Below are 23,964 nucleotides of genomic sequence, written 5' to 3'. Positions count from 1 at the left end.
GACACCTCGTGCAAAACACATAAGCGGCAGGGTGCTACATTAGAGCACAAACAAAGTGAAGTTAGGGATAGTTACATTCGGGGAGGCACAGTATATAGGTGAAGTAACCAGCACTTCAAATTTTAAATCTTTTTCTTTCTTCCCGATTTATATCAGTCTTAATAAAATGAATTAAAAAAAAGGTTATGTTTTAAATGACCAGAAACGGGAATCCATTAGCTTTATGCTATTTGAACCTTAATATTTATCTCCCGGATCCAAAGGGTCCTTGAAGCGAATTGTAGTTTTACAACAGCTGGAGAGCCGCAGGTTGGCCATCCCTGCTCTAGCCAAATAATGAGAGAAGAAGGAAGACTTTGATAGCCTTCCAGCAATCATCACTTTCGAGAATTTGCTACAACGCTCTTTGATGAATGTCCATCATTCCCCTAATGTTTATTATCTGTTTTATGTTTGTTACCTTACGTCTGCTCCACATTAACAAATCTTACCAAAAAGGACACGGATAGCACTATTTACAGATCTGCCAGACAGCTCTGGAGGCTAAATATTAGTTTCCTGGTAATTCCTTTTAACACTTCCCGGTACTGAGATGCTGTAAAACAACAGACGTTGAGCAGAGATCCCAAGACACATGGACACCAGTATAAACATAAATTAAGAAGACCTGTTGTTGCCCATGCAATATGCATATCAGATGTCTTTGGCTTTATAAGTGACAACATTTTGATTTTCTTTTTCCAATTTTTTTTTCAGGGGTGTCACTGTTTGCATTCCATGTGTACTGGGAGACTGGGTGGGGAAGGGACACCATACTAAGAAGTTTAGTTCAGGGGCCCTATGGAATTAAAGGGAACCTGTCACCATGAAAATGAGAAATAATCTGCAGGTATCATATTATAGAGCAGAAGGAGCTGAGCAGACTGATATATAGTTTATGGGAAAAGATTTGGTATAACTTGTATTTCAGTAATTTAATGTTCTGTGCATTCTGGGCTTTGAAGTCAAGGAGGCGGTCCTATCAGTGATTGACAGCTATCTCTGTATGCACAGTCATGGAGGGAAGGCTTCAAAGCTCATTATAAGCAAGGATATAAATGTATAAATTACAAGCTATACTAAATCTTTTCCCATAAAACTATATATCAATCTGCTCAGCTCCTCCTACTCTATAACATGCTGCCTGCAGCTCACATACCATGTTCAACGTGACAGGTTCCCTTTAAAAGTGATAAAGTTGCATGCACCCTAAAATGGTAGCAATAAAAATTGAAGCTCGTCCTGGAAAAAAGACACAAGACCTCATTCAGCTTCATCAACAGAAAAATAAAACATAAAAACTATATACATTTATCTATATAAATTTAAACCTACATTTACCGAATAAATAATATAATGCCATAAAAATAAAACTCGATAGACAATCAAAAACATTGCAGGAGGCCACTCTAGATCCTGAATAAACCAACTCCACATCAGCCCCTCTAAACAAATATAGATCCAGACCACCTACATAGATGCAGATACCTCTAAGCAAATAGGTACCACCTAAATACACCCCCCTGAAAGCAAGTACAAACTTGAGACTAGAGGCTCACCTTCTTCTTCTGTGTTGGGATTTGCAGCTTCATGCTTTGGCTTGAGGACCTGCACAGATCTGGTTATGTGACCTTAACTGGTAGGTCCTTCAAAAGCTACAAGACCTGTAGAGGAGAAGGAGAAGGATTGCTCGGCTCACTCACCCTCTATTATCAGTCATGCCAACCATGTCCCAACCCCCTACCCAATTTTATTTAGCAAGGGTTGCTCTTTCGAAGTGGAGTTGAAAATGGCAGTGGGGATGGGGGGGGGGTTCAATATTTATTTTAAATGGAACAATAGCCTTAGCTTAAGACAAGAAGATCATGGATGACGCAGTCCCTTACATTCCTTGGGCAAAATTCCCATGACTAAGTTTAATTTTAATCATATGAACATAAGAATAGATAAAGAGAACCTTAACAAATGTCAAAACCTATTCCTTTTCTGTACTTTATGCATCATACAAACTTCCCCTTCATAATCTAAGATGTGTTCCCCTATGACCTATCAGTGGTAACCAATATACAGAAAATTTGCTCCTCGTTGCTTGCCCTAATGCAAGCACTGTGTCAAGAGTTTCAAAAATCCCCAAATCTTGAACTTTGCAGAGGGCTGGGATCAGACTTTTTAGAGGATGGTTGGAACATGAACCTTAAAGGGGATTTCCAGGACTTTATCGCAAGCCGTTAGGACAGGCCATCAGTATTTAATAAATTGAGGTCCTACTTTCACGACCCTCGCCAGTCAGCAGAATGAAGGGACTCCAGTGAACACTTTGTCCCCTTCATTGTTTATCCAGACACAGCTCCATCCATACAGTTGTGGTTATTCTTGGTACTGCAATGAACACTGTCCTACATTCAGTTGATCAGCGGGCAGTCCCAGTACTAGAGACTTAATACTAGATATTATCATGCTATAACTAAGAGGGTGTAACTATGACATTAAAGGATTTTACCAAATATCTGATTAGTGAGGGTCCAACATCTGTGCCAGTCGGCTATTCTGCAGTAGCTCCAGTGGCAGAAGTCGGTGCTGAAACTACAGCTGCTTACTGCAGCATTGCTCCCATTCACTTCAATGGGAGTAGAAGTGCAGTAATTAGCTCTGTCCATTATGCAAAGTACAGAGCTGTGTAATCTGCATGATGACTTCTGCCACCAAAGCTACTGCCAAACAGCTAATCTGCAGGGATGGGGGTATCGGACCTCCACCAATCAGACAGTGATGGCCCATTCTGAGGATACTTGCAAAATCCTGGAATTCTCCTTTAAGGAATTCTGATACTACCAAGTAAAAAGAAAGAGTTTGGAACATCATGTATGTTCAACAGGGTCTCCACCGACCTTTAGCTCACCAGTTGTTGGCCAACTCTGCTGGAGGGCCGTGGGTTAAAGTCCACCCCTCTATAATATTTTGACTTGGAACTGCCAACAATAATGTCACCAGGGGCGGACTGGGAACTTAAAGTGGCCTTGAAAAAAATACTAAAAGTGCCCAAGTTTTGTAGTTGTCCAAATTGATGGAAGGCAGGGCCAGGAATATCATATTATGGCACATTATACCACCCCAACAGAGCCAAATACCACAGTCCATCACAAAATACTGCCAGCAGCACAAAATACATCCCAAAAATTTCCACTGGCCGGCCGTGGGCATTAGCCCACCAGGAAATTTCCCTGTAAGGTCTATGGCCAATCCGCCCCTGAATGTCACCCATAATTATGTATAAGATATGGCAAAGACTTGTAACCAACAGAATAACAGATTGACCTTGCTGACTCCACGTTCACATAGAATGGATAAGCTACGGATTTGCTGTACTAGCAAAGTGGAGGTTTTTCAGTAAGGAGAATCTAAGGTTAGGTTTACACCTCAGTTTAATTGATCTGGCAGGCTGTTTTGGCAGAGAGCAGCCTGTCGGAGTTCACCGGATCAGGATACTGTCTTCACCGATGGACCCCATTGGACGTTGCATGCAACAGTCTTTGTCCAGCTGAAAATCAGCTCTTATGCCGGAAAGCAGCCGGATCTCCGGTGGATCCAATTATAGTCAATTGGGTCCAATGGAAAACAGCTGGAACAGCCTGCTGGGTTAGTTAAATGGAGGTGTGAACCTACCCTCTAAAATCTCATCCACACGCTGCAAAAAAACTGCAGTGTAAACTGACCCACACTGTGGATTTTAAATGTGCAGCATGTCAATATAACCTGAGGATCTCCATGGCTTTTACCTTTTGCAACACATAGGGTAAAATCTGCAGCAAAATCTGCCCCCGTGTAGCTGCACCCTAAGAGTACATCTACATGGGGTGGATGTCCCACTGCTAAATTGCCACTGAAACCACAGAAAAATCTGTGTGGATTTGGCATACATGTTATCCTATACACTGCAAAGGGTGAAATCCACAATAGAAATCTGCAACATGTCAATCCACACAGCAGGTCAATTTACAGTACACTGCAGAATTTTTTGTATTTTATTTTTCAGAGTGAGATTTCTAAAAATTTCATGCACGGTAGCGGTTTCCTTTAGGTTTTTCTTTCCCTTTGGACCCCTCATAGATATGACAACCCCTCCTGGATATGACAACCCATCATGGATATGACAACCCATCATGGATATGACAACCCCTCCTAGATATGACAACCCCTCCTAGATATGACAACCCCTCCTAGATATGACAACCCCTCCTAGATATGACAACCCCTCCTGGATATGACAACCCCTCCTAGATATGACAACCCATCATGGATATCACAACCCCTCCTAGATATGACAACCCCTCCTAGATATGACAACCCCTCCTGGATATGACAACCCATCATGGATATGACAACCCCTCCTGGATATGACAACCCCTCCTAGATATGACAGCCCATCCTGGATATGGCAACCCCTTCTAGATATGACAACCCCTCCTGGATATGAACCCCTCCTGGATATGACAATGCTGTTCCTGAGTTAGGGAATGAACATAGCTTGCTGTGCTACCCTATTTCTGTAGCTCTCATCCACCACAATTGAAGATACTGAAACAGCGAGCGTCTGAGCCCTCTTGTCTAATGGCAAGATGAGACAACCCCTTTAATTCTACCCTAAATACCTTGAAACAGTAACATAACTGAATAATTTACTTCTGAAATATGCTCTCCTTGAATAAGAGGAATAACATTTTTTGATCTCAGAGTGAGATGAGCTCAGACACTCAACTTAATACCGCATTATATGCAAGAACAAGCTTAGATGTTCTCCTTGAATGAGTAACTAACGAGCAGGCAAGGGAACGGTTCCTTCCCAATAATTGCCTGCTCAGTGTATGTAAATGTGCACCAAGACAAGGGGTAATTAGAATTCGTTATGTCCAAGAAATGCATTACCATTGGAGTCAACATCGTCCTATGAGCATGCACATTACATTGCCCAATTTTTTTGGTTTCATTAGAAATCAGGGGATGAACATCTATTTATTTCACATGTGCTTCATACTTGTGTCTACGCTTGAGCTCTTACTGCTTGACTGCTTCCCGTAACTTGAAATGAAGGGAGACCATGATGAGTTCGGCTCCCCAGGATTGGGATTGGCATCCACAGCATTTAAAGTTCTTTTTACAGCACTCCGTTGATTAAAAGCAGATACACAGCTATGTATTACCTCTGGTCCCCGGCCTGCCTATGTCTGTCAGCAGTTTTGCATTGAAAAAGTGCTGTGGTATCTAAGACATCGCTCCCCAACATTGACTGCAGGGGATGTGGACATTTATCAGAAGCAGGAATGGTGGACTAAGATACGGTATATGGTCTGCCAGCTTTCCAACCAGAATGGGAACCCAGAAACGTCTTGTTCCTTATTGAGATCTGGGAGGAGATCACAGAAAATCTGTAATAGTTATTAATTTGACAGTGATTAGAGCCCATATCACAGGTGAAAAAACGAGTGCACTCGAATTAAAATAATCATCTATGTACCAGCGTAGTGAACTACTGTATGTGTCACAGATGGAAAAACTGTGAAATGCCTTAAACCAGGCATACACGGGACAATATGATGGCATGGCACTCTGTATGACCACCTATCAAATTCTGCTAGACATTAGAAACCCTTTATACTCAAGATCCTTATGTTTATCACATTATTATGACCATCAGCTAATATCCATAATAACCGCTATGTGCAGCATGGACAGCAGTTAGACAGCTTGGAGTGACCGAGTAAGGTGCTGGTAGGTTGTCACAGGTATCTGGAGCCATGCTGACTGCAGTGCATCCCACAGCTGGTAGAGGGGGCGTGGGGGTGGATCCATAGAGCAAACACGACCATTGAGGTGGTCCCACAGATGCTCAATTGGGTTGAAGTCTGGGGAATTAGCGGAAGTCTTGGTCATACTCTTCTAACCAGTATCAGACATTTCTAACCCTGTGACTTGTTGCATTGTCTTGCTGGAAGACCCTATCCTCCACAGAGAAGACAATCAGCATGTATGGGTGTAAGGATAGATTCATACCCAAATGAGAGTGCCTTCCACATGGATAAGTGGGTCCAAATACCATAAAAAACTTTCCCATAACCATAACGCTGCCACCACCAGCTTGTCTTCCAGCAGTGGTTGCAGGGTGTTTGTTCTCTGATGTCTCTCGCCTGACATGCCAGCATCCATCCATCCATGACAGCAACGAGGGATATGTGAGGAGACTGTCTATCACACACCTCATATACCCACCGAGCCAGCTCAGCACACGTGACTTCCATCATGAGCTACATGCTGCGGACGTCGAAATTAGGAAGCAGACTATGCATGCTCTTAGAAGGAAAAGTGAGAAATCACAACTGGTCATGACATGGGCCTGCTATTCAGCAGGAAAATCCCTTTCCTGGAATATCATCCTTCACCCCAGCAGAAGCAATCTGTCTTAGGTCACTCACACCATACAGTCACTCGTGCTGACTTACATATGCCAGAGGACTGGTCACTCACAGGTATCTTCTTGCCCATGCAGTAGGTGAGCAAGGAGGTAACTTTATGATAATATGGACACTATACAGAGTGGCACTATTATGGGGTCACTGCGGCTCACAGGCCCACCATAATAATCCTTATGGCTGAGTGGCAGTGATATTTAGGCACTCGCTAGCTGGCAATGTGATAAGGCACTGTGATTGGCGCAGTTATGATTTATTGTGACTCTATCAAAGGGAACCTGAGAAATCTATAGTTGGAAAAGTTGTAAAGTATGATAAAGCCCCATTATAAACCTCAAATTCATTGGACCTGTATATACAGTATGGCCATAGAAGTCCTATGACTACCACAGTGTACTATGCAGGTACTGTTACCTACCTATAGTATATTTATAGTACTATATAATATATAATATGTATATACTGTATATTTTTTATATACTGTGCTATTATAATACTAAGCTATTATTTATTGTGAACATCCCGGAAAACCAAGAAACTAGCCAAGTAATCCTCGTACACACTGTGAACCATACTAATTTCAGTATTTTCATATGAATCACATGTTGTGTTTCCTGCTCACGGAGGGAAAGCTATAAACCCTGCAGGTGGCATGTTCCTTCCGCTAATCTCACGACTTCGGGTATTTGAACAGGGCTCTGCATAAAAATTCCACTGGAAATTCTTTGTCCTGACCCTGTCTATCTGGGACATTTATTAGCTGTGATATAATATCCTTCGCTAATAGCGGACTCTGCGAATACTGTACTATGATATCAAACAAATCTCTTCACCTCCTGTCTTTTTTCCTATATTCCTCATTTAGACACTGCCACTTTTGTCCACGGGCTGTGTCTGGTACTGTAGGCCAGCCTTATTCATTTCAATACCAGACATAGGGCAAAGTCAGGATTTTTTAAAGAGGGGGGGGGGGGGGGGAATCACTGCTTGGTCTCTTTGAAGAACTGATCGTTGAGGGTGCCGAGAGTCTGACCTCCACTGATCAGATATTGATGACCTATCCTGAAGATAGGCCATTTATATTGTATTAAACTCCCTGAAAACCCCTTTAATAGTTAGCCATAGTCTTTCAGTAACACCCCTGGGGGTGTAGAGTGAGTTATTATTTAATACTCAGTATCACTGGTGGTCTAGGGTGATAAAGGGGTTAGTATTGATATACTGCACATGTGTGTAAGTCAAGTTCAATGTGATTGCAGGCGAGTCACAGTTTGGAATTGTGAAGATTAGGGATGAGCGAACCCGGGTTCCGTTATAACGGAATATAACAGAATTCGTAGACGGAATGCAAAATGGAAGCCTTTAAGAGGCATTCCGTTTTGATCCGACATATTAGAAGTCTATGGCTAAGCATAACGGAGCCGTCTGGTTTGTGTTATGCAGGACTTTGTTTTCCATCCTGCATAACGGAAACAAGACGGATCCGTTATGCTTGGCCATAGACTTCTATTATGACGGATCAAAACGGAATGCCTCTTGAAAGGCTTCCATTTTGCATTCCGTCTACGAATTCCGTTATAATGGAACCTGAACACCAAACCCAAACCCGGTAAGGTTCGGGTTCTCTCATTCACATTCAGGGCCATGAAACAGTCAAACTCACTAATGCAGTGTGAAAAAGATGGCGGATTCCCTTGTGATGCAGTAATTAGATTTCTTACAATACAAGGGTATCCGTGGCTGTTCGTCTCCACCCGTAGTATACTCAGAACTTAAGTCTGGGGTCTTCTTCTCTGCTGCTGCCTATACAGACAACCAGGCTTGTCACATACAGTCTTGGCTTCCGCATATGCCCTTCTCCCTGAAGGAAGACCAACCAGCCACCAGGCCCACATGAGGAACACGGTGTCCCTGCAGCTGTGAAGAATAAGACTTCAGGGCCAGCTACCATGTAATACCTCATCAGTCATGGTGTTTGAGGTTACATCTTTCTAGAATCATATTGGAAAGACTACAGCCTGAAAAACAGTAATGTAGGAAAACCACCACAATTTATATGTAGACAATACTGAATGTGTGAATGGCATCGTAGTATTGCCTTAATTTTATATAAAAATATATGGTAAGTACAGTTTATCCCTTGTTATCTTTACACAACCATCCATTGTGTCTGCCTAAAGCTGCCAAGAGATTGAACTCACGCAATAGGGATACAAACAGCTCCCATTGAATTCAATAATAAAAAACAGTATGCTAAAAGCTCCCCCTAGTGGCAGCGGATGCTTTTAGTTAAACTCTCCTGAGCTGCTTCTAGAACAGTCAAAGAGACTTGGGAAACCCTAAGCCATACTTGCCAACTTTCAGTAGTGATGAGAGAATTTATGAGGTCCTCTTCTTCCTCTGAAGGCTCCACCTCTTTTGTGACGCTTCACTCCCGTCAGAGCACGTTTGTGTGCCAACATTGCATCTAATGGTAGAGCACCCCAGCACCACAAACAAACAGAGCTCATGGAGGGCTGATTTCCAGGAAACAACACCCCCATGAGCTGTTCAGGAGATTTACCAGCTCTATTGTGAGTCCAGGAGGTCTCTCGTTTTTCCAGGAGCCTCCCAATGGGAGAGTTAGCAAGTATGCCCTAAGTTTGATTTCAAACTTTTAATATATATTTTTAATATTTTTATATCTTTAGGCCTTCTACACAGAGAATGTGTGACTGCATACAGAGTCCCTATTACGAAGCTGAAAGCACCCGCCATACGGTACCTTTCAACAGTACCATGTTCTCTTAGTGAAGGATTTCTTTCTCACACATACTTTTTGAAGCCATAAAAAAACCTTTGTATACCTCCGTTTGAAAAAGTATGGACCTATACATTTTTATGAGTGCCAATTTATGGATTTGTACAACTTGGAGTCTGTATGGAGTTGCAATATGGTCGTGTGCCTGGGGCCAAACAATTTCAGTACCAAATCTGCAAAAACATTCCTCTAGGGATGTAGCAATGCACACAATGGCTGCACAAATCCAAGTGCTGTGGTAAAACATTCAACTGTATTTTTTATTTTACTGTGTGTCCCTATTCTTCTCTTGTCTGGGACATGTTATCCATTAACCTCCTATAGCTTAGGCTCCGACCAGCTTCATTTTAATGACGCTGGTCTGGGAAGCATAATAATTAGCTGTCTCTGCTATCATTATTAGTGATTGTTAGCTGGCGACCTTATAATTTTACATGAGGTGGTGCCCCCAATAACACAAGATAACCAAGAGCAGTTTTAGCACCTACTAGAGACCTACTCCTCCTAAAGTTGTAATAACCAGAAGTCACCTTGAAGGCACAGAAGCTGCAAACAAGTATTCAATACTCACTTCTGCATAAATCTTTTCTCTACATGTCTATCAGTCTTGGATATCTTAAAGCCACCACATAAGTTAGTATATTGTTGGCCATACCCACCAAGAACAGAGGAATTAGCCTACAGTCTATTGTGTATGTGGGGTTACCGACTCTCCCCCAACAGGTGTTCGTGGCGGAACAGAGGGATCGGGCCAACTGAATATCTTCACCGTATCCTTTTGTTCTTCCAGGAGATCTGCCTGTATTTCTCAGCATTGAGGACACCATTAATTCTTACCAAATCTCCAACTCCATTTGCTGAAGTGCAGCCCCAAATTTGCAAGGAACCTCCTCCATGCTTCACTGCTGCTGCAGACACTCATTATTTTACAGCTCTCCAGCCCTTCAGTGAACAAACTGTCTTCTTTTATAGCCAAAAATGTCAAATTTTGACTCATCAGTCCTGAAAGCCTGCTGCCATTTTCTGCGCCCCATTTCCTATGTTTTCGTGCATATTTGAGTCGCTTGGTCTTGTTTTCACGTCAAAGTTATGTTTTATTGGCAGCAATTGTTCCTAGAAGACCACTTCTGGCCTGACCTCTCCAAACAGTAAAAGAGTGTACCTGGGACCCACTTGTTTCTGCCAGTTATGAGCTTATGGCACTGCTGGACATCTTCCGATTTTAGAGGGAAGTAAGCACGATGTGTCTTTCATTTGCTGCACTAAGTTTCCTTGGCCAACCACTGCATCTACATTCTTCAACGTTATCCATTTCTTTGTGTTTCTTCAAAACTGCTTCATAATGGCAGATAAGTATCCATCATGCAATAACATCAGGAAGGAGTCTGATTGGCTCCAAGTCTATTCTGCAGCAAGACAACAACACCAAACATACAGCCAATGTAATTTAGAACTATCCTCAGAAGAACCAGGTGTCCTGGAAGTGATGATATGGCCCCCACAGAGCCCTGATCTCAACATCATCAAGTCTGTCTGGGATTACATGAAGAGACAAAAGGATTTGAGCAAGCCTACATCCACAGAAGATCTGTGGTTAGTTCTCCAAGATGTTTGGAACAAGTTTCCTGCCGAGTTCCTTCAAAAATGGTGTGCAAGTGTTCCTAGAAGAACTGATGCTGTTTTGAAGGCAAAGGGTGGTCACAGCACATATTGATTTGATTATGATTTCTCTCTTGTTCATTCACTTAGCATTGTCTTGATTGATAAAACTAAACTATTAACACTTCTATTTTTGAAAGCACTTTTATGTTGCAGCATTTTTTCCATATCTGCCAAGAACTTCTGCACAGCACACTACATACACATTCAGCCAAACCAAACATGTATGTAGGAGTTGGTAGAAAGTCAAGAGAGACAGCTGTCAGCCGAACGATCAGCCAACAGCTATTGAACGTGTATAGCCAGCTTTATGTCAAAGTCTCAGTCTTGTGCATTATTAAACTTTTTCAGTATAAGGAGAATTTTTTCCTAAACTAAACTGGGGATCAGAGGTGTAACAAGTAAGTATGGGGAGCCATAGCAAAAAACTCTGTCCATCAGGACTTGAAAGGATTATATGAAGAATGTACGCAGACGCAGTCATACAATCAACCAGGATCCCGTTGATGGGTGAAATAATCCATGTAGATTATTTCACTTATCTGACGGGATCCTGGCTGATTGCAAGACCGCACCACTGATCTATATGAGATGCCTGGGAATTGATAAACCCGCAGCTGACAAAATGAAAAGGAGGGCACCAGGTACGGTATGTAATCTGTTTGCGAACCAGTTAACATTATTTTTTTTTCTTTAACTATAGGGTCACTTTAACAACACCTTTTTAGCTGGGCCCATAGTACCATAGCTCATATGCCTTCTAGCTAGCTAACATAAACAAGCTCATATCCAGGAGGACAAAGCTGCCTCTATAGTGCCACCTCTTGGATGGCTTGGGAAATAAGCCAAAACCAGAATCTTTCCATAAGGAAATACAGCTCTTTCTGGGTTTTTGCCCCTCATCATTGGTAGGTAAGCACATGGTTGAAATAACAGGTTTAAAGCATTCTGGGAAATGCCAAATTACTTTAAAATATATGTAAAATGCTCAGAATTATGTGGAAAAAAATACTAAAAATAAATAAAAAAAATACCATAGTCACCTCACTGATCCTCCACCATATGTTGAAACATCAAGCTTGAAGGTCACCATGATCTCCTACTGTATATCTCACTGAGGACATTTCAACCATACCAGGAAGCAATGGATACCGCCGCACGTCCCTGGTTAACTGTACAATTAATGTTCTGTTTTTATTGCACATAGTTGATAGTTTAGATATATTAGAAGTCTGGAAATTATAAAGGTCTATAGTTTCTAAAAACACTCTGTGGTTATTGTGTCCACAATTAACTGTACCAGGAGTCTAGTCTCATACGAGGACATAATACTTTGGGATGGTAGGGTACATAGCGATCCGGCTGAGGTCATATTGCAAGAATGAGACATTTTTTGCCTGAGACTGTTTTTCAAGTTTAGGTTTAAACAGGGCAATGAATAGGTCATAAAATGTAAGACATACTCTAGCGCTATTCATTAAGGCGTACAGGAAATCATCTTAAAAATGATTTATTTCATTATACAGTATTCTTCCATAAAAAATTGAGAAGGACATGGGTTCATTAAAGGTAAAAAATAATTGCAACACTGATATCAGGTGGAGCTGTACAAAGGAAGTGAAAATTCAGCTAAAATGATAATTAAAGGGAATGCGTCACCAAGAAATTCACAGATAAACCAGGTACAATTTTTTGAAGGGCTAGCTCAGCTGAAGGTAAAGATACCTGTCACTTAGCTTCATTCTGGAGAAAAAGTTATTTTAATGCCCAAGGGCGAGTTCAAACCACTACATGATCCAAAGACATATTTAGGTCCAGAAGGACCATCAATTAGCTCGCTAAAATAGTAAACGTTGACATGTACTGTGAGGTCAGTTGATATATAGTTGGCAAACCACTCTGTGCACCCTTGCTCCTCCTGCTTCCTCTACCAGCACCTCCCTCTCCTTCTTGATTGACACAGCCTGACAAGGAACACAACCCTATCCCCAGGACTGTGACGAGGGGACATCCTCTAAGACTGGAGGAAAGAAGGTTTGTACACAAACATAGAAGAGGATTCTTTACGGTAAGAGCAGTGAGACTATGGAGCTCTCTGCCTGAGGAGGTGGTGATGGTGAGTTCACTAAAAGAGTTCAAGAGTTCAATTAAAACTAAAATCATGGACAGCCCCTTTAAGTCTACTGCTCCATAAATGAGTACAATTTATTGTTATTTTACATCACTTAGTATTTTATTTTTGGTTCAGCTTTTAAAAGAATATTTTGAGCTTTGTCATTTTTATCTATTTTCCGCTTCCTACTGAAAACCACATGTGGTGTACCACATTTAAAGTGCTTGTCCACCCAGTTAATAAAACTTTTACCATACAACGATAATAAGAATATTTATGAGCACGTACAAAGTATTTCCTTTTTGTAGAGCAGATTAAACTCTAGAGCTGACCTTTCTACAGCTGTATGTGGAAAGAAAGAGAGTTGAGGGTTAATCGGATCTCCTGGATACTAGATCCAGGAGACCAGAAAAACGCAAGGCGCCAGAGGATGGAGAAGTGTTTGGCAAGAGAAGAAGGGAAGAAAGAGAGAAATGGGATAAGAGGAGAGGCTGCTCTGGGGTACACTATACAGACAGTTGTCTGTATGTCGAGACAATATAAAAAAGGGGGAAACGGGTGGGTCGGATGTGAAAGAATTACATTAAGCACAACCCGCTTCTATGACCCCAGCCTCAGCGCCAGTCCACTGGGAATAAGTTTGGTTACGGTAGTGGAAGTTGTGCTATTTGTCCCGCACTAAAGATACACCTCGTGGGAGAGATTTAAACGTATTCGTGCCCAGGGGGTGTGTACTCGTGGGAGGAGGGAGCAAGCGATTATGTCAAACAGACGGCTGTGGTGCCATAAAACTAGCTGGTATTGTACAGTAGGAAAAAATTATTTTTATGTAAATAAAAAATAATTACATATGTAAATGGTATTAAATTGTAGTATTAAAATATAAAGAGCTAGTACTCACTTCACGGGGAAGGGGGGGGGGGGGGGGTTATCAGAAAACCTAGAGCCTCCCCAGCCTGGATCGCCTCTAGGGTGTTAAAGATGAAGGCAGCCAGTCACTCAGGGCTTCTGTTCAAATTTCTTTATTGCAGCAGTATAAAAGCTGGCTCTACGCGTTTCGGGACAACAGGTCCCTTCCTCAGGAGCAGCTTACACATATGGTATAGACATGGGGGTATATATACCTGTTGGTTGATTCAAAAAAGACCGCCAAATAATGGTGGGAGTGGCTTCCCTTTGTAATCATTGCATGCTTCAGAGCGGACCGGAAATGGAAGTGCGGGGTAGCGGTAGTGCGCAGGTGTATGATGCGTTCCAAGCCGGGACGCATTGGTGCACATGTCCAGAAATGGAAGTCTGGCATGGTGCGCTCCAAGCTGGAGCGCATACTTGCGTAAGTAAACTGTAGGTGTTGATGGTTGCTAGGTTACCAGCAAAGCTGGTGGTAGATGTGTTTTGGCATGGTGTCCCCCCCCAAAAAAAAGATATTTCTTATATAAAGGAGGGGGTTGACTCATAGGTGAGAGCGTGATGGCTTCTCTATGTTCTTATAACTGGGGGTTCATTGCTTGATAATGGGTGTCCATGCATGGTGGGTCTATATATGGGGTACCAATGGTCTGTGTGTGGTCCTATCATTATGGCAGTGGACATCCACTCACTCCAAGAGAGTATTTGTGGTCCCTTGGGGGGGGGAGTGGGTCCATATAGGATCTGTGGATATATATTTAGATAGGATGTTATCTGTATGAAAACAGGGAGAGACGTACCCCGATAGAGCTTCTCTATATATACTATTACATATGTGTACACACAGGTTCATACCTGATAGATATGAGATCTTATCAGACATAGTGCCACCCCTAGAAGGGAGTGGGATTGACATAACTAGGATATAGCTAAAATTCTAAAACGGAAGGGTGGTACATTGGTGCTAAGATATTAGGGCATTTGTATATTCATATATGATATAAATCACAATGTAAATGTAAAATATATAGAGAAGATAAAAAACATAAAAGATACCACATAAAAGATGTATAATACCTATATATATCAAATGAATTGCCTGTATATATTAAAAATGATGTGGGTGTTGCATAATTAAATCTAAACATTTGTGTATAAATAAATAAAATAAAATAAAATTACTTTTTGTAAAGTGAAATTGCTTTGTATATGGTAAAATGCTCCATTGTTAGAATTTTGGGATCATTCTTTAGGATGGAAGTATTGGCTTATTGGGATGTTCCTATTGGCTATGGATCAAGTGTGGGGGTAGAGCGTGTGGTGGAAAAACCTATACTCTTTCCTGAAATCATGAGAGATATATAAATATAACTGTAGATGAGTATATGCTATGTTAGGGAAAATTAATGCATAAATTAAGACGATAAAATGTAACCTCCAGAGATGTATGTATTTATGTATTTAGTAATTGGCGTGTTCTAATGTTTCGTTTAGACCGTATGGTGTAAGGGTATTCAACTGGTATATCCAAAACATCTCCTTCCAACATAAGTGTTGGAAGGAGGATGAAACTTGTTCTAGTGGTGTTACTCTGAGGCCTGACGGGTTTCCTTCGCTATGTGTTAAAACCTTTCTGTTGATGTTAGAACGATGTTCATTCATACGTTCCCTGAGGGTTTGCGTGGTGCGGCCGACATAGTAAAAATTGCAAGGGCACTGAAGTAGATATATTATATTTTTGCTCCCGCAGTTCATAGGTTGTTGGGCCTGTATTTTTCCTATGGGGTGCGGTAACTGGATCTCTCTCTGGGATGTGGTGATCATTTGGCAGCATTTGCATTTTCGTATGCCACATTTGGAGGAGCCGTTGGGTTTTGTGGATTTTTTGCGTGACTGTTCCAGTCTTGAGGGGTTGTATTTTTGGGGGCATGAAAGGGCCAATGTGTTTTTGAGGGTTTTGGCTCTATGGAAAGTCAGTTTAGGTTGTTTTGGTATCTCTTTCCATAATATTGGGTCTTTGAGTAATACGGTCCAGTGTTTTGTTAATATCTGCCTAATTAGTTTGTGGTTTTGGTTATACCTTGTTATGAGGCCTGGTCTAAATGGGACTTCAGAAGTTTTTATGTTCTTTTTTGGTTGAAGACTTTGTTTCTGGTCAATTAGTAAGATCCTATTTTTCGAGTCTTTGATAAGCTGTGGGGATATCCCTTGCTGATGAACCTCATACCGAGAACATCTAATAGTTTTTTCATGGTGTCACTGTTTGTGCAGTTGCGTCTAATCCGTTTCATCTGGCTGAATGGTATGTTCGTCTTCCATTTATGATTGTGGCAACTTTTAAAATCTAGGAAACTGTTTGCATCAACGTTTTTAAAATGTGCACTGGTGGAGATGATGTTATTATTACTGTTATTACTGTTAAGATTGAGATCTAAAAAAAATGGCTTCTTTAGGGTGTGACTCAAGGGTGAAGCGCAGGTTCCAGTAATTTTTATTTAGGGTTTCGATGTATGTTCTGAGATCATCGTTGTTCCCTTACCAGATAATGATAATATCGTCGATGTATTTAAAAAAAAAAAAATACATTAGGGTGATTGAGTAAGCCAAAGTGGTTCTCAAAGGCACCCATAAATAAATTGGCGTATGACGGTGCAAATTTGGTGCCCATAGCCGTTCCATTTTCTTGGATGTAGAATTTGTTATTGTAAGAGAAATAGTTGTGGCGTAAAATAAAATCTATACATCTCAGGACAAAATCCTTCTGTAAGGAGGGCATGATAGTGTCAGCGTTTAAGAATTCTTTGGTGGCTCTTAAGCCTATTGGATGTGCAATGTTGCTATAAAGTGCTGTAACGTCCAAAGTAGCCCAGATGAAATTAGTTGGCCACATTATATCTTCTAAGTTTTGAATGAGGTGTGCCGAGTCCCTCAAGTATAAGGGTAGTGTGCTGACTTATTTTTGGAGGATGCCATCAATATATTCTGATAGGTTTGAAGTTAGGGAATCTATACCAGAAATTATGGGTCTTCCTGGAGGGTTAGTAAGGGATTTGTGTATTTTGGGACCGTGGGGTGTGTTGTTTTTAAATAATTATTTTCTTTTTTATCCAGGACTCCTATAGAGGATCCATGGTCGATAAGATCATAGTTTGATCTTGAAGTCTTTCGTTGGGTTTTCAGTGAGGGGTCTATAATAATCAGTATCGGATAGAATTCTGAGGGCTTCTTTTTGATAGTCACTGGTGTCAAGGATGACTATTCCACCTCCTTTGTCAGCATTTTTTATGACAATGTTTCTGTTCTCTTTGAGGTTTTTGAGGGCTTTCTTAAGAGGTTAAGGTTATTCCTTTCTGGTTTGAGCGGTAATAATTTTCCTTTTCCGTTGGGGACTGAATCTTTTTGACTAGGGTTGGCGAAGGCCTCTTTCAGGTCGTCGAGGACCATGTTGTAAAAGCTTTCTAGATGGGAACCTTTGCTTTCAAAGGGATAGAAGGAGGATCTGCATTTTAAAGGTGATTTTATAATACTAGTCATCTCGGTAATGGTTGTAGTGTCCGGGTCTTGTATAGATGAGGTGGAAAGTGTGAAGTTTTCTAATAACAGGTTGGCAGATTGTGAATTTTTGTTAACAGAGGAGTTCTTTATAGAGAAAATGGCGTTGAAAAGTCAGTCTTCTGATGAACTGATTGAGGTCAACGATAAGCTCAAACAAGTCAGGTTTATTAGTGGGACAAAAGAACAAGCCCTTACTGAGTAGTTCAATCTCGTTTTCCTTTAGAATGTAATTAGATAAATTGAAGATGCCCTTTTCTTTTAGGAACTTGGGGTCTGATTCTTCAGGGGTAGGGTTTTTGGTTTGTGTTTTTTGTTGGCGAGTCGTTTCCTGCCTCCTCTGCATCCTCTGTAGTGGGGTTTGGGATGGGACTGAAGAAGTTAGTTATTTTTTGCGGTTCCATCGGTTTTGGTGAAAGAAGGTGGGACGGCCTTGGAGTGGAGATGAGTGTATTTAGAATTTGTGTGCTGGATAGGTTTAAACGAGGCGGGGGTGGTGGGGGTATTGGTGATGTCCCCCGGTGTCCTAGCTTGTGGAACGAAGATATCTGTTCTAGTAGTAGACTTTCTGTGAGATTGAGGGGTATCTCTAAAAAATGATGGTCTGGGCTTGGGTAGGAGGAGGATACAGAATGGGTAGTGATGTTGAGTAGGGAACAATCTAGTAATATTTCAACTAGGGATGATGGTGAGTCAGTAATGGAGACTTGGTCTGGCAACAGTTGGGAGGAGGAGGGGATAGGGGGGGAGGTTGTAAGCAGGACCAAAGTAGATTGGGGTGGGACATGACGTGGTGTAGCTGTAATGTTGGTGGTTCTAAGGGGTTTTGCTTTAATAAATGCTATAGGTGTGGTGTATATAGAGATGTCAGAATCTACTGTAGATGTTTTTGTTTGTACTATAGGAGAGAGGGGTGTCTGGTTCGATGTTGTGGAAATCTCTCCCACGAGGTGTATCTTTAGTGTGGGACAAATAGCACAACTTCCACTACCGTAACCGAACTTACTCCCAGTGGACTGGCGCTGAGGCTGGTTTATAGGAGCGGGTTGTGCTGAATGTGATTCTTTCACAGCCGACCCACCCGTTTCCCCTTTTTTTATACTTTCTATAGCTGACCATGATGTTTCATTTTAGAATTATAGAGTTGAGTCTTTTTGTCACCCAGTCACCTAACTGCATACACCTATACAGGGGCTCCTCACTCCTACACTCTCTATATCTCTAAGTTAGACATATATAACTTCCATAGCCATGTCTGTGTGCATAACTAATGTGGGTTAGTACACAACTAAAGAGTAAATGATGTACAGAAGCACCAAACCAACATTTGTCATGTTCTAAAGGGGTAACTTGAAGGGGTGATCCAGTTTTAGCAAATAAATGTTATTCTTTGCTATTCTTTTACTATTACTTTTTGTACATCATGCACCATGACACAGACCTTGTGTTCCTGAAGACAAAAAAGCCAGGAGCAAGAAAAGGTAAGTAAAGGCTGGTTGTTTTTTTGTTTTTTCATGTCTGCTCTGGAGGTCCCATACTCCAGAGCAAAAAGGGTGGCATGCTCTGGTTACAACCCTAGTAACTGTAATCCATCCTGCACGTATGTGTCCATTATATGACCAGGACAAATTTACAGTATAAATATCAAATAGTCCTATTGTCCACCAAGTGGCATTTCCTAGAGAAGAAAAGTATTATTAGTACCACCCTTTAGAGACTGTTTTCTTTCTCTTGTCGAAATCCCTTTCTTTTGGATATTACTTTATCCATGGGGCATCCATACACAGTTGGTATCCTCAACGAGATCCAGTACTTCCCCTAAGGGTTTCTTCACATGCAGATTTTGTTGTAGAATTTTCCATGACTGAAAATCAGTTCCATTCATTTAAAAAGACATGGATTTTTGCAATCCGCATTCAGGTAAATGGAACTGATTTTAGGTCTCAGAAAATTCTGTACCAAGATCTGCAGCATGTGAAGTCACCCTAAGATGGGTCCTACTGAATGGCAACAAGCAGAGATCTTGAAAACTGTAAGGAATATATAGTAAGCATATAAAATTATCACTTTTTATAGTATAAAAAAAAAATCTACAAATGGAATACCCACCTTTACACATTGGATAGCGCCCACTAAATGGGCTGCCCATGTAAGAGACATTCTTTTGAGTTTTCTCCCTCCGGGTGCTAGAAGTGGTAAAAAGTAGCCACCAAGTGATCAGGGTTGGCAACGTACAGAAATTTTAGACAGTCAGTAAAAATAGTCAACGTCATTTTTTTGAGGCTGGTGGTACTTGACTGGATTATTTTGGTAATAAGTTCTTATCAGTAGACATGTTTTACTTATAATCTTTATTATTCATTATGGTTTTCCAACTGTCCGTGATTTTGGGATAAGTTGTCCAGAAAAAAAGAAAAATTCTGGGTGGCAACCCTGCCAGCGATATGTGATCGCGGATGTACAGTATCCCACCAAATATGGAAGCCTTATAGATGCCGTCATTGTGTTATGAAAAGGATAGACAAGTCTTGCTGTATTCTGAAGGACATATGTTCCTCAGGCAATACACATCTATACATCATATACATAACATCAGAGTTACAGCATTCCTCTGGTGTAGATTTCCAGGCGAGAGTAGACGTGCTGAATGGACTGAGATCCAGTTCTTCTTTGGTCTTTCTTATTTGCACCTCTATGGACTGAAATGTAGCACAATGGAGCTGTGAAGAGCCTCATTCATCTTCATGCTTTTATCTTCCTGTCCCTGACGCGTACTAATGTGACATCGGAGAAGAGCGGATTTTGTCATCTCACCACGAAACAGACATTTCTGTCAGACGGGATGAGTTCATCTACTTCCCACAGTGATCTATGTCACAGAGATATCATACTTGTCAGAGGAAGATCTCCTTACAGGATGGTGTGAATTTAGGTTGATTTATCCTAAAAAAGACAATCTTTTTTGCAGAAAATAAAAAATGTCAAAAGAACGCACGTGCTTCACCCTAAAACTGCATTTACACAAGCGAATAATCGTCCAGATTATCGGGAACGACCAATCGAACGGTCATTCCCAACAATTTGCCCATGTAATATGCGCCGGTCACCTGATGAACTAGCACAAAACGCTTGCTCATCTGGTGATTCTGTAGTTCATGCAGGCACCACCAATCATGGTTTCTGGGCAGCAGATCGTGTGGTCTAAACAGCTGCTGCACAGAAACCATGAATCTGTATGATGACGAGGGATTGCAATAGCAGCCGACAATCGTCCCATCTAAATCCACCTTAAAGCCGAATGCACACGGCCGTGAGCGGTCCGTAGTAACCCGGCCTGGATTCCTGCTGAGAGCAGGAGCGCACGGCGTCATTGGTTGCTATGACGCCATGCGCTTCATGCCGCCGCTGCACTACAGTAATACATAGATCATACAAGTGTATTACTGTAGTGCAGCGGTGGCCTGAAGCGCACCGCGTCATAGCAACCAATGACGCCGTGCGCTCCTGCTCTCAGCAGGAATCCAGGCCGGGTTACCACGGACCGCTCACGGCCGTGTGCATTCGGCTTAACCCTTCCCACCTGACTGCTAAACCTCTGGTTACCCTAACCCCCCCACATAAATTCGAAATACCCTAGGGACCCCAACCCATCTCACCTGAATTCTCAACCCCTAGTGACCCTAACCCTCCCAGCCTGAATGCTAAGCTCCTATAGATCCTAACCCTCTTCACTTTAGATACTTTAATGACCAGCTGTTTTTTTTTGGTTTGTTTTTTCATTTTTGCCTCTGCATTTTAGCAGCCATAACCTTTGTATTATTTAATTGACATTGCTGTATGAGGCCTTATTTTATGCGGGAGAAATACTATTATTATTTTTTGGTCATTGTTTGGGGGTACCTATAAATTACTGTGTAATTTATAGAATTTTTTGCTGTGGATATACAGTATTGGAAATACTAGTGTGAAAAATGTTTATTTTTCACAGAGTAACCTGATTAATTAATTCTTTAGGTTATTATGGTCCTGTGCATGACTAATATGTGTCGTTTTTTATTTTATTTAATGTGCGCAAAATAATATGTATTATATATGAAGTAATGGCTTTTTCATTTTTTGCAGACCTTTATTTGTACTTTTTATTAAATTTTTTTAAACATAAAAAATAAATAAATTACGTTCTATTATGGGATTTACATTTCCAAATTTTTTTTTTAAGTATAATGTATTAGCAAACTCCTGAATGCCAGTACATTATACTTTGTGTCTCTACGACAACATCAGAGCCGGAGCATTCCAGGAGCCATTAATCCCCCTCTACTGCACCAATGCCAAAAGACAATGGTTGGTAGGTAAGAAAATTTTGTCCACTTAGCAGACAGCATGTTATAGAGCAGGAGGAGCTGAGAAGATCCTTTTATGTGAAAGGATTCAGTGTAATGTGTAATATATTAATTTAAATCTTATTCTAGGCTTAGGAGTCCAGTGGGCGGTCCTAATCAGTGATTGGCAGCTTTCTCTGAATGTAAACTCATACACGGAAAGCTGGCAATTATTGAGTGAGACCACCCACCGGACTCCTCAGCCCAGAATGAGCAGAGATTTAGACACCTTCTTTCTTCTAGACGTAGAAGATGTCCTCTCGTTACTGTTACAGTCCTGGATATAAACAGATCAAGGGATAGACCTCTGAATTGGTCTTTGATCACCCCTCAGCTGTTATTTTTCTAACCTAAATAACCCCAATTTTTATAATCTTTTTGGGTACTGTAGTCCACCCATACCAGTTATTACTTTAGTTCCCCATCTTTGAACCCATGCATGAATCAAATGAGCATACTGTAGATTTTCAAATCTATGAGTGGCGCAATACCGCTGGACATTGCTTTATACAGGGGAAGATTGGTCAAAAACCCTACAGGGAATTTTCCTAGTAAGCCAATGCCCATAGGACCAACCCAGCCCTCCTCACTGCTACTGGCTGGGTACATACTACTTCGGGAACTACAGGGATAATTTTTTGAGAAAGTCCAGACAGCATGCTAAAGGTAGGGCTGGCTTGGTGTTGTGGCACATCTCACCTCCTACGTGGCAACTATTGATGGCCACCACAAAGGAACAGCTTCTGGGAAGGTATCTTGTGCTGCACTGTGGTAATTGGTTCCATGGAATGGTATTCTGTGCTGACCCTGTCAACTTGTCGTGTCCCCATCTACTTGTGTTGCCCCACCTTCTGTCAGTTTGGACCCATTTACAACATTGGGACCACTTTTTGTTTTTTTCCAGGACCACCTTAGGTTCCCAGTCTGCCCCTGGCCTTATAGTTACAAAATGATTAGATTCAGGTTTCAAGGGGGGGAAAAAATCAACTGAATATTGTTTGCTGGATATTTACTGCGGCTCCTTTTACTCACAAAAAAAATGAAAGAGCTATGTAGCCCGAAGCCTGTGTTATAGCCTATACTGGAACACAACATTAAAGCTACTTCTCGTCAAGTACATACTTGTCCTGTCAAATAAACATGGCATTTTGATGATGATTTATGTGGAATTGTGATGGAATTGTGAATACATTTTCAGTCTTCTCAGAGATTTTGTGTTGTAATAATTATTGCATATTCTAATTAAAACATAGTTACAATTTTACAAGATAGGATTGGCGAGTTCCATAAAATGTATCTATCAATATAATTTTTTTTATATAACCTGATATTTTATGTGTGTTATATAACCTGCTTTTGAGTGCAGTTAAAGTGGTTGCCCTATTTGGGACATTTATGTTATATGTAGATAGGATATGCCATAAATATCTGATAGGTGCGGATCCCACCCTCCTATCTGAAGAAGGGGGGCCCCGAAGTGAACAGAGAACAAGACACGCATGCGCAGTCACTCTCCATTAACTGCTGTGGGATTTGTGTCCCATGACAATGACTAAGGAGTACAGCTTGTTCTCTGTTCACTTTGTGGGCCCTGTTCTTGAGATGGAAGAGGGTCCTAGATGTGAGACCTCCACCTATCTAACATTTATGACACATTCTATTGATATTTTATAAATGTCCCAGATGGGACATGGCCATACCGACTCCAGTTCTGCATCCGCCTCAGGCTGTGTCTGGTAATGCAGCTCAGAAATTACAAGACATGAGGGTGGTTGAGTTGCAGTACCACGTACAGCCATATTGATATGGACAACACTAAGTAATGAAGGGGCCATGGTGTTCCAGTAAATGCGATTGACCCTTTGCTAATCTGTGGGGGTTCATGGAGTCGAACCCCCATTGTCATACACTGTAAAGAAAGACCATTTATATAATGGAAAATGCATTTAATAGATTAAAAAATAAATCAGTAATATGACAGACAGTACAAGGTTGGACTGGTCCATCAGTGAGCTAGATGGAGTTTAATAGTAGCACCAGCAGTGG

The sequence above is a fragment of the Bufo bufo genome, chromosome 11 (assembly GCF_905171765.1).
Source record: "Bufo bufo chromosome 11, aBufBuf1.1, whole genome shotgun sequence".
Lineage (NCBI taxonomy): Eukaryota > Metazoa > Chordata > Amphibia > Anura > Bufonidae > Bufo > Bufo bufo.
Note: the sequence above shows the minus strand (reverse complement) of the source record.